This window comes from Diceros bicornis, chromosome 33, assembly GCF_020826845.1.
Source record: "Diceros bicornis minor isolate mBicDic1 chromosome 33, mDicBic1.mat.cur, whole genome shotgun sequence".
NCBI lineage: Eukaryota > Metazoa > Chordata > Mammalia > Perissodactyla > Rhinocerotidae > Diceros > Diceros bicornis.
In genome coordinates, this window is record NC_080772.1 from 19200990 (window position 1) to 19213499 (window position 12510).

The window sequence follows — 12510 nt, forward strand, 5'->3', positions numbered from 1 at the left end:
TGTTTATAAGCTACCCTGTCTTTGGTATTTTGTTATAGCAGCCCAAATTGACTAAGACAATATCCTTGCTGATTTTCTCTCTACTTGTGCTGTGAGATTTTGAAACAGCTGACTATAATTGTGGATGTGTCTATTTTTCCTTAAAGTTGTTTCAGTTTGTGCTCATATATTTTGAAGCTCTGTTATAAGGTGCATAAACGTTTAGGAGTTTTATGTCCTCATGATGAATTGGCCCCTTCATAATTATGAAATGAACTTCTCTTTTCCTGGTAATATTTGCTCTGAAATCTACTTTGTATGATATTAATATAGCTGCTCCAGCTTTCTTTTGACTAGTGTAAGCATGGTATATCTTTTTCTAGCCTTTTAATTTTAACCTATTTGTCTACATTTGAAGTGTAGTTTTTTTGTAGGCAACATATAGTTGGGTCTTGCTTTGTTTATCCAATATGACAAATTTTAATTGGGTGTTTTCACCATTAGGTTTAATTTTATTATTGATATGAGTTAGGTTTATGTCTGTCATCTTGTTATTTGTTTTCTATTTGTCTCATCTGTTCTTTGTGAGCTTTTTTGTACTCTTCTTCTGCCTTATTTTTGATTGAACATTATGATTCTATTTTTTCTCCTTTGTTGGCTTATTAGTTATCCTTTTTCCTCATTTTAATGGTTACATTATACATCTTTCATTTATTACAGTCTATCTTCAATTGAATTATACCATATAACTTACAGGATGCTTACACTTAATTATAGGATACACCTTACAATAGTATACTTCCATGTCTCTCCTCCCAGCCTTTATGCTATTGTTGTCATACATTTTACTTATACATAGCCTATGAAACCCACAATAAATTATTACTATTGTTGTTTAAACAGTTATTATCTTTTAAAGATATTTAAATTATAAAAAAAGCAACAACATATATCTACCTCTGTTGTTACTATTTCCAGTGTTCTTCATTCCTAGTGTACATCTATACTTCTAGAAATCTGGAATCATTTTCCTTCTGTCTGATGGACTTTCTTTAACATTCTTGTAGTGTGAGTCTTCTAGTTATGAATTCTTTCAGCTTTTGTATGTCTGAAAAAAATCTTTATATTGCCTTCAGTTTTGAAAGATATTTTTGCTGGGTACAGAATTTTAGGTTTACAGTTTTTTTGTTCAGTACTTCAAAGATGTTGCTCCACCGTCTTTTTCTTGCACTATTTCTGACAAGAAATCTGTTGTCATCTTTACTTTTGTTTCTCCATACATAGCATGTCTTTTTTTCTCTGGCTGCTATTACGATTTTTGCTCTATCGCTGGTTTTCAGTAATTTCATTATGAAATGTCCTGGTTTAGTTTCTTCATGTTCCCAGTGTTTGGGTTCATTGAGCTTGTCAGATCTGTGGGCTTATAATTTTCATCACATTTTGAAAAATATCAGTCATATTTCTTCAAATGTCTTTTCTGATCCTCTTTCCCAACCCCACCTTTACCCTCTCCTTCAGGGACTCCAGTGACAAGTATATTAGGCTGAAGGTTGTCTCATAGCTCATTGATTCTCTTCTCTTTCATTTTTTTTTTTTGGTGAGGAAGATTGGCCCTGCGCTAACATCTGTTGCCAATTATCCTCTTTTTGCTTGAGGAAGATTGTCACTGAGGTAACATCTGTGCCAATCTTCCTCTACTTTATATATGGGACGCCGCTGCAGCATGGCTTGATAAGCGGTGCATAGGTCTGCGCCCAGGATCCAAACCTGTGAACCCCGGGCTGCTGAAGTGGAGCGTGCAAACTTAATCACTATGCCACCGGGCTGGCCTCTCTTTTCTTTTTAATTCCTTTTTCTCTATATAGTTCATTTTGAAAAGTTTTTATTGTGTCTTCAGGTTCACTAATCCTTTCTTCTGCAATATTTACTTTTCTGTTAATCCTATGCAGTGTAATTTTTCACCTTAGAGATTGTTGTTTTCATCTCTTGAAGTTGGATTTAGAAATTTTTTATACTTTCCTTGTCTCTACTTAATTTTTTGAGTAGAGACATTATAATAACTGTTTTAATGTCCTTGTCTGCTAATTCTAACATCTATGTCAGTTGTGGGTTAGTTTGTAATTGATTTTTCTCCTCATTATGTGTCATATTTTTCTGCTTCCTTGCATGCCTTGTAATATTTGATTGGCAGATAGTGTGAATTTTATCTTGTTGAGTGCCATATATTTTTGTATTCTAATAAATATGCTTTAATTTTAATTTGAGATGCAGTTAAATTACTTTAAAATAGTTTGATCCTTTCGGATCTTTTATTTTTTGGCAGCACCAAGCAGTATTTAGTCTAGGGCTGATTACTCTCCAGTACTAAGGCAAGACCCTTCTGAGTACTCTACCTCATTGAAATGGGAGGTTTTTTAGTTGGGCTGGTGTGAACAGCCACTATTCCTGGACCTCTGTGAGTGCCCAGTACTGTTCCCTCTGTTGCTTTCAGATGGTTTGTTCTTTCCTCGACCTTGGGTAGTTTCCTCATATGCATGTGCCAATCAGCACTGTTGAATTCTCCAGGAGGACCCTCTGTAGATCTCTGGGATTCTCTGTGGTTATCCTGTCTCTCATACTCTGTCTTGTGAACTCTAGCCATCTTGTTCTCCCTAGACTCATAGCTCCCTCTCTTCAACTCGGAATCTGCTGGGCCCTCCTGCAATTCCGCCTTCCTATGCCATGGCCTGTAAGTTCTCCACAGGTAATAAGCTGGGGTAAACCTTGTTCATTTACCATCTCTGAGGGATCACTCTTCTTCACTGCCTGATATTCACTATCTTGAAAACTGTTGTCATATATTTTGTCTGGCTCCTTTTTGTTGTTGTCATTGTTTTAGGTGGGAGGGTAAATACGGTCCTTGTTACTTTATCTTGGCTGGATTCTGAAGGTCCCCCAAGGCTCTACTCATATAGTCACCTCACATTTTGAGGACAGGAAGAGAAAAGTTCCAAGAGTCTATAACCAATAGCCTCTGGTACAACCACTCTGTAAAATGAAGTGACTGTTGTTTAGTCTGCCTATTTAATACTTCTTAAATCTCCAGAATATTATAAAGGTTTGCTGTGAGTAGCGATTTCTAGATTGTTTGGGCCAGACTTCAGAGCTCTGGGGCCACCCTTAAATGTGCCAGTGACATTTTCAAAACACAAGGGGCCACTGATAGATTGCAAATCAGTTTTCACTCTTGTACTCATTCTGCAAACTTGGTTCTGCTTCTGCTTTGTCATCTGGGTAAGGTTGCAGTTAAGGAAAATTCTAAAGATCTTAATAATATATAGGGCCACCTAACATAGGCAATTTACTGTGATTTGAGGGTTTATTTCTAGAACACTAAAAACCTTTCTAGTCTAACTTTAAGAAGCGCTATGTGGGGGCCAGCCCCGTGGCGCAAGCGGCTAAGTGCGCATGCTCTGCTGAGGCGGCCCAGGGTTCACCGGTTCGGATCCTGGCCGCGTACTGATGCACCACTTGGCAAGCTATGCTGTGGCAGCGTCCCATGTAAAGTGGAGGAAGATGGGCACGGATGTTAGCCCAGGGCCAGTCTTCCTCAGCAAAAAAAGAGGAGGATTGGCAGATGTTAGCACAGGGCCGATCCTCCTCACACACACAAAAAAAGTGCTGTGTGATTCTTGTTTATCTTATTCTTGAGAATTTATTTGAAATTAGAAGGGGAAACTCCTATAATCTTATTTTCATGAAAAAGAAAAGACCAGTATTTTAATTACAGCAAGGGAGAGAGCGGGCTTAAGGAAAGCTGAAAATAATCATAGACTGATGAATGTATTTTTAATACATTCTTTTAATACATTCTTACTATGAGTATATCACTTGTTTGGGCAATGAGATGACAAAGAATGAGTAGGCTAATTTTTATTTTTATGTACCTCCTTGAATCTCAAAGATTTAGTCTTCAAAACAAGTCTTATTTAATGATAATTTATTTTCCCATTTTTTTTTAATCAGTCACATATAACTGCCCATCAAAGCTTTGGTTAGCGTGAAGTAACTGGTGTTACTTCAGTGTCATATAATTTCAGATAAAAACAGAGAATCTTGCTGTTATAGGTAACCTGAATAGGCAAATTGTAGATGAATATATAATTTCTTCTAGGCTTTTAGAGATATTGAAAATAGCTTTTTCTTTATTAATTGGCTGGGGCCTGGGGACATCCAGTAAGTAGCTTCCAATTTAATTTTGGAGATAAATATTATAAATAACAGAGAAAACAAAACAAGGTGGCCCTACGAAGTGCCAGGTTGAGTGGTACAGAACCTAAGTATTATAGCATTTTATTGCAGAGAAAGGTCCCTGAGCTGAGCCATTGCAGTCTGGACAGGTAGCTAGGACTGAGAAGCGTTCTGAGCTGGGAAGTAGTGGGTATAAATGTTCGGTGGCAGGAATGTTGGCTGTATGTTGTGGATACTGTACATTGAGGAGACAGCTGGCAGACAGATGTGCACAGAGAGAGTAGTTGGAGATTAGGTGGAAAAAGTAGGAGAGGGTCAGATGGAAGATCCTGAGTTGTTTGAATTTGTACTTTATATAGAGATAGCAGTGAAACTGAGAAGGGTCATTGAAGAGACTGTAATGAAGAAAGCCAAGGACCTGGTGACTCAATGTGAGGATTGAGAGGGAAGAAGAGTCAAAGATTTTGAGCTAGGACAAGAGTGTTATTATTATCGCAAATAGAAACGTCAGAAAGGAGAGTTTGAAGGAAGTGATGCCAGAAATCCCTGAGGCTTTTTCTAAAAATTCCCAGTTTCTGGGGCCGGCCCGTGGTTAAGTTTGCACACTTCACTTAAGTGGCCCAGAGTTCACAGGTTCGTATCCCTGGCATGGACCTACACACTGCTTTTCAAGCCATGCTATGGCAGGTATCCCACATATAAAGTAGAGGAAGACGGCACGGATGTTAGCCCAGGGCCAATCTTCCTCAGCAAAAAGAGGAGGAGTGGCAACAGATGTTAGCTCAGGGCTAATCTTCCTCAAAAAAAAAAAAAATTCCCAATTTCTCAGTGTGGCTCCTGACTGGACAGCGCTTTCCCTGTAGACCTTCTCCTTTAATTGTTGAATCTGGCAGGATGAAATCATGTGCGGAAGGGCGTTTAGAGATCTTGAAGTCAGCTGGCGTAATCTCTTCATTTTACAAATAAGGATATTGAGGGTTTCTATTGTGACTTCCCTTAAAGCCACACAGCTAGGCTTCCCTCTTGGTACTATTTTCTGAAATTCTTGTAGCAAAGGTTACTGTGTATCAGTCCTGCTTGTTGGCAAAGTCAGCCTTGTGTTTCCCCATCATAATTCAATTAGTTATTTACGCGATTCCTGAAATCGTTTTTTACCTTCCAAAATCAAATAAATTAATAGTTAAAATAATTCCTTGTGAGTCTTCTGACCTTTCTCCCTTTATCCATCCATGCAGTCGCATTGTAGTAGTACACTATGGGCATTTATGCCCAAATCGGCCTGGGTGTAATGGGTCTGCCTTCTGGAAAAGTGTCTGAGCTGTTTGAGGGGAGAGGGAATGATTAACATTAAATTAAGCCTGGGGTGAGGATCCTTACTGGGAGTTGTTTCCACAATTTTTAAAATGAAGAACAAGGATGCAAGGTGGAGGTCAGTAAAGGAACTGCCTCCTTTCTTTGCCCCTTTAAACCCTATTCCCTATGACTTCTCACGCATGGAACCCTGAATTCGTGTGTGACTCCCACTATGCCCGAGGAGAATGAGATTATGCCGATGCCCTGAATAAGTGAACTGTGTTGTTTTGAGATCTCTCACCCAGTCCTACACCTTAGCTAGAGCCTGGGGAGAGTGCCTTCGCTTTCCCTTCCCAAGCCTCTTTCCTCATCTTACCCCTACAGCTGTCTCTCTTCTTTTCCCCCTTCCCTCTGCGTGCGTCCCGCCATTCCTCCATTAGGGTCAGGCACCGCCCCCCCGCCCAGGCCCTTCCCCCTTTATTTATTTAGGGCCTCCAGGGCGGCACCCTGCTCACAGCTCCTCTCGGGTCCACCGCCCCCTAGCGTGCCGGGCTGGGGTAGAGCTGAATGAGCAGAAGCCCCGCCCCACCGTTTTGGGCGGGGCCGGCGGCCGAGGGGGCGCCGTTGATTGGCGGGGGCGGGGCTTGTCTCGGGGGCGGGGCCCGGAGGTCTGGCCGGGGCGCGGAGCGCGGAGCGCCGCTGGGGGCGGGAGGCGTGCGCGGAGCTCTGCGGACTGTGGCGCAGCTGAGGGGGCGCTTCTCGCTCGCCACGCGCCAGGCGTGGGTCCCCGAAGGTAAGTGTGGGGAGGGGTCCCGGCGCCGCGCGGGCCGGGTGGAGGGACCCCCGCGGGCACGGCCGAGGCAGGTGTGGATTGGCCGGACGGGCTCGTGTGCCGCTGCTGCGCGGGCGGGCAGCGAACTCTCAGAAGGAGGGAGACACCGAGTCGGGCTCCAGCTCTGCCGCGCTTGTTCATGGCTTTAGCTCCCAGACAGAAAACATTTGCGTTGCTCCACACACGCCCTCTCCAAATCTCGAGAGACCTCAGGTTCTTTAATTTATACTCTTTAAAATATATTTCTAGTTCATGATTCAGGACTGGAAGAGAAACTTGATAGGGAACTTGCGGTGCGGCTTTATTTTGACTTCGTGTTATTCAGTTTGCAGGAAGAGTTGGGCTAGTAATGTGACTGTTATTTAAACGGGGATACCAGGGTTTACATAGGCAGTGTATCGTGGACATTAAGCGTGCAGGCTTTGAAGCCAGAATGCCTGGGTTTGAATCTACCTATTAATTGTGAAAACTTGGGCAATTTGCTTAACTTCTCTATGTCTTTGTTTCTGCATATGTAAAATGGGGCTAATGATAGTTTCACCCTTATAGGATTGTTATGCGGATTAAATGAGTTAATACTTAGTGCCTGGCACATAGTCCACAATAACTTTGGCTGTTTTCTTCATTAGGCATTGAGGTGGGCGTTAATCCTCAAAGTTGTCACCACCGGAAAACCTTTCTGCAGAGCTGTTGGTAGAAATGCTTGGGGATTCCCTTGGAATAGTTTTCAAAGACAGTCCCACCAGGAAAGGTCTCATTACTTTTCTCTGGTACTAGAGGTATTACCTACCCGATGGAATCATCCACTTTGTTTCAAATCACATCCACTCTCGAATGATACAAAACCCCGGACTCTTGAAGGTGGTTCTAAAAGCGGGATGAGAAAAGGCAGCACCTTTAGAGTGGGTGTAGCCTCATTTTAAGCACCAAACTCTGGTAGCTTTGTTGAAAAGAAGTTCGTATCGCTTTATACAGACCTTATAAGTTGTGCTGGTTGAGGTGGGTGCTTATTTGTACTATTATTGCAAAATGAGGTAAACCAGAGTACCCAAATATATAAATGAACTAAACATCATAGGAACCGTAACTTGCCACATAGAATTTCAGAATTGAATCTAAAGAAATCAGACCAGCTACCCTTTACAGATAAGGATGAGACCCAAAGAAGCAGAACCAGTAAATGGCAGAGCTTAGACTAGAATTCAGCTCTGCTGAGCAACAAATTATAAGATTGAAGGATGTTATTACTTCTAGTTTTGATAATAGTACTATTTTGATTTTTGACAGTTTTATGGTGCTGTGAGTGGTTTTTCTCTCAGCAACATCCTGCTTGGTAGCTTAATTGCATGATTCATAATCATTCTTCAGCACCTTTGATTTAAATCACAAGTCTCAAAGTTGCTACATCAATGATTGCTTTGAGAACAAGATGATTGTCTTCTTAAGCTTTGTACAAACATGTTTTAGCAGTGCTTTGGTTTTGTTGTTTTAAAATGCAGTCCTTGTCTCCCATGTGGGGAGCTTGAACAGCCAGTGTAAACAAATTGAGCTACTAGGCAGTTTGTTATCACTGGTCATTGGTGAAATTTTCTTGATGGGGTAGGATTGAGTCGGGAAGTGGAACGCTGAGTGCTGGCTCAAGGAAATAAGACTGGGTCCGAAGAGATATGTTGCAATTGCTGCTAACTTCAAAAGCATCATGGAGTGTGAAATTGTTTGGAGATATTGGTGTGTTAGTTGCTGACTGTTCTCTGCTCCTTGCATAGTTCACTTCCTCACCTCTAGGTATTTGTTCAGATGTTACCATCTCAGTCAGACCATGCTATTTAAAATTCCATACAACCCCACTCTTCCTCTAATATGTATTTATCTGTTCATTATCTGCTGTCTGCCACTAGAGGATAAGTTCTGTGAGGGTAGGAGTGCTTGCCTGGTTCTGTTCATTGCTATGTCCTAAGTGCCTGGAAACAATGCTTGGCACCAGGTGTCAAATGCATGGATCTGATGCAGACGTTTCCAGCTATCGCTAGTAGTTACTTAAGCCAATTCATTATCATTTTGCCCTGCTCTCCTCTCCCCGTATTTCTGGTTATTTCTCCAAGTTACCCAGGAATAAAACCTTGAGGCAATGTTAATTCCTTCTTCTACCTTGCACTCCAGGCGAATAGTTACTGTCTTATTTCTCCTGTCAAGTTTTTGCAAACCTGCCATTCCTATTGTTGCCAAGCCCCTATTTCTTGAAGCCTTCCTCCATTTCATTCCGTCCTCTACACCTACAGCCCTTCAAGTTCCCTTTTCAGATGCCTTCGCATCCTCATCTGCAGAATGAAATCCAGAGCGAGAAGCCTGGCATTCCAAGTTGTCTGCAACGTGATCTCAGATCCACTTTTCCAGCCTGTATCTCCTGTATATAAGAAAAGTAATTTCCAACTTACACTTGTAAATATGAAACTAAAATAAGGATTTAATGGTAATACCCTATAAAATTGCAAGATGAATGTTGCTTCATGACAGTTTCTCTTTCTTTTTTTTTTTTTTTTTTTTTTTTTTTTTTGGTGAGGAGATCAGCCCTGAGCTAACATCCGCCAATCCTCCTCCTTTTTTTTTTTTGCTGAGGAAGACGGCCCTGGGCTAACATCGGTGCCCATCTTCCTCCACTTTATATGGGACGCCGCCACAGCATGGCTTACCAAGCAGTGCGTCGGTGCGCGCCCGGGATCCGAACCAGCGAACCCCGGGCCGCCGCAGCGGAGCGCGCGCACTTAACCGCTTGCGCCACCAGGCCGGCCCCAGTTTCTCTTTCTTTTATTAGTGAGTGAGTCTTTTCCCATAAGTGGGCAGGAATTCAGAAAAACTGGACTAATGGCTATTCCTTGTTTGTACCAAGGACTTTTGCTGCCCTTTCTGTTTTTAGTGCCCCGCCTTCAAAACCTCCCTCATATGTCACCCCTCCCCGCCCCAAATACCTAGATAAGTTCAGTTGGAAGTGATTTTTCCTTCCTCCAAATTCTGGTGACTTTTCATACCTTTCTTAGGGAATTTATCACAGTCTACTTTGAGTTGTAATTCTTTGGGCATTTGTCTTTTCTGTTTTGCTACCTATAAGCTCCTGGAAGACAAGAAGCATGCATACACAAATTGTGGTTACTTTCTTAAGGAAAAATAAGACATACACCCACTAACTTGTTTTTTAAATACAGATGAACTTAAAGTTCTTTTTATTTTTTATTTTTTGTGAGATCAGCCCTATGCTAACATCTGCCAATCCTCCTCTTTTTTTTGCTGAGGAAGACTGGCCCCAGGCTAACATCCATGCCCATCTTCCTCCACTTTATATGGGACGCCGCCACAGCATGGCTTGCCAAGCAGTGCGTCGGTGTGCGCACAGGATCCGAACCAGCGAACCCCAGGCCACCTCATCGGAGCGCACCCACTTAACTGCTTGCGCCACCAGGCTGGCCCCTTAAAGTTCTTTTTAATAGGGCTTTAAATCATTATATATTGTGCTTTAACAATCATTTCTACAATATGGACAATTAAGGAAGACGGCAGGGAGAAATTCAGTACTAAATGAAAAGATACAAATGAAGATACTGATATCTGGAATCATAGAAGGAAGAAGGTATAGGGAGAGCAACAACATACCCAACACTACATAAATGGACAGGCAGAAGTTTAGAAAAAATACACAATAAACTCAATCAGGAAAGACAAGACAGACTTTATGGAGCAACATCTGCAGCTTTGGGTTGTCTTGTGGGGTATTATTCCTAAGCTTTATTTTGTTTTTGCATCTCTAGGCACAAATAACACTGTCTCCCTGCTTTGTTTTCTGAGCTGGATAGGACTGAATGTTCTCTTCCTCTTTTTGGTCTGCAGAAAGTAGTCTACCTTCTTCCTCTTTGTTGTTTAAACTAATAAAATGTTCATACTTCTTTCTTAATTTATTTTCCTGGATATATAGAGAAGATATATGCCAGAAGCTTTTAGTTCTTCAGAGAAAGATGATAGATGTAAGATACTTGAATGTGTCTGTTGTTGAAGCTTCTAGTTTTGTTGTTTGATATCAGCATTTGATTTAATATATTTTGCTTCATTTCATTACAAACATATCTTTCTACATATTCCAATTGAGTGACTTTTTATTTTACTTGTGACTTTTTCTAATAGATTAAAACTTGTGTCCAGAACTTGTATAAACATTTCTGCAATTTAATTTTATCTTTTCTTCTGTCCTGTTGCCTCCCAAACCTCATCTGGGGTTTTCCAATTCTGGGGCTTGTGTGTTAGCTTAATTATTTTCTTTGTTCTTGACTTTGAGTACTTACAGGTAGGGCCTGTCATTTTGTAGACAGGTAGGTAGAGTCTCAATTTATTTTACCATTCCTGGCATGAAGCTGCAGTTTCTATTGATAAGAAAGAGTTGGTAGGGAAAATATATATTAAAGTCTTAATTTTTGAAATGTTAAAACTTGAAGGTAAAATTCTGCATATTATTTTTACTAATAACATTGCTAATGTAAGGTCAAGATTTAAAGCTAATGTACTGTAATTTACATTTAAATTGCACTATAATTTAAATATGTAATTGGTTGTAAGTTTTGGCCTTTGGGAGATTTCTTCTAATGTGCTAACTAGTAAAATGTTACTGTCAGAAGAAGAATCTTGAAAGGAAATATTTGCTTTGGAGTAAAGTTTCCTTTTTCACACTGTATAAGCATCTGTATTTACCCTAAGTTCTCCTTTTTTAAAAAGCCTTAGTTAAGGGTGTTATCAAATAGGATCATTCATGCAAATAATAAAAGTTGGGGCACAGACTAATTACATATCCCCAGCACATGGTTAAGCACTATGTAAGAATTTGTTAACTAAGTAAATCTATATTTTTAGGGAGGGTTTTTATTAAGATAACATATCCTGTATAATAATGGGATTGATATAGTAAAGAGGGAGAAATTGATGATTCAGGAGACAGATGAAGGAATGATGAGCCAGTGGTTGCTTTGAAGAGCTCCCTTGCACACTTCGGCAAATTGGAATTTCCAGGTGTGTCTCTCCACCTGTTTGTTGAATGAATAAATGAAACAAACAAATGTGTATTGGGGGCTACTAAGTGCATGGCAGTGAATAAGTTACAGTTTCTACACTCTAGTCAGGGAGGTTCTCAGTAAACAAGCAGTATGCAATCCTAGATGGTAATAAATGCTAAAATGGAAAAAGCCAGGATGGTGACAGAAGATTAATTTGGGGAAGGAGCACTTTCGTTAGGGTGATCATGAAGGCTTGGAGGAAGTGACATTTGAACAAAGGTCTCAATATGAAGAGCTGCAGGGAAGGCATTCCAGGCAGAGGGGACACAGGTACAAGAGACTGGAGATGGGAAAGGGCTCAGTGTGTGTGAGAACTAGGGAGGGGCTGTTTTGACGGGAGTCTAGTGAGGAGAGGGGCAAGAGGCCCTGGTGGGATGCAGCTGGAGAGGGAGAAAAGGTCAGGCCGTGTGGGTGCTTGTAGGTTGTTAGCGGTAATTCAGAGTTTGGATTTCATTCTAAGGGCAGTGTGAAGTTGTGGAAACAGTTTAAGCAAATGAGTGAAATTATCAGATTTACAGTGATTTAAAAAATCACTGTGGCTACTGCGGAAAGAATGGACTGGAAGGGGGTTAGAATGGAAGCAGATTGAAGGCTCTCCCAAGAGATTCTGTGAGATGTGATGGGATTGTTGTCTTTGTGGGGTTTTTTGTTTGTTTGGGTTGTGGTGGTGGTTGTTTTTTTGGTTTGTAGCTCTTCCAGGCCTAATTCCAGGCCTCTTCAGTCCGACTTTTCCCAACCTCCCCAGTCAGAACTAGCTTTACCCTAGGCTTCCTTGGGCCTGCAGGATTTTTACTGCTGCTAGTTCTGTGTGAATTCTCCCTTTGCTTTTCTCTTGTGTCGTATAATCACGCTTCCCCCCATCACGCTGCCAGTGATCACAGTCCTCCAGGAATCGTCCTTGGAAGTGTTCTGAGTTCACATCTGCCTGGAAGATACACTGGGAGCGCGCCTCCCAATGGAAAAGCTTGGGAAGCCAGAAATAGGGCAGGCATTCTGGTGATCAGGAACCCAAGATGATGACCTTGGGAACTTAGAAGGATAGAGCAGAGCATTGCTGTTACAGTTATCATCCTTACCGTATCGGTT

At 41.3% G+C, this 12510-nt stretch overlaps 1 protein-coding gene across 4 annotated transcripts in view; it reads left to right on the forward strand.

Moving 5' to 3' along the window:
• SGK3 (serum/glucocorticoid regulated kinase family member 3) overlaps positions 1-12510 on the forward strand; it is a 121803-nt gene that overhangs the window by 43076 nt on the left and 66217 nt on the right. For 3 of the 4 annotated variants that reach the window (XM_058528808.1, XM_058528811.1, XM_058528812.1), the window contains exon 1: positions 6220-6295. The exons of the other annotated variant lie outside the window; for it this stretch is intronic. The gene's annotated coding sequence lies outside the window, so the exon portion shown is untranslated. Of the gene's footprint in view, positions 1-6219; positions 6296-12510 lie in introns of those variants that run through there. 4 annotated transcript variants of the gene reach the window in all.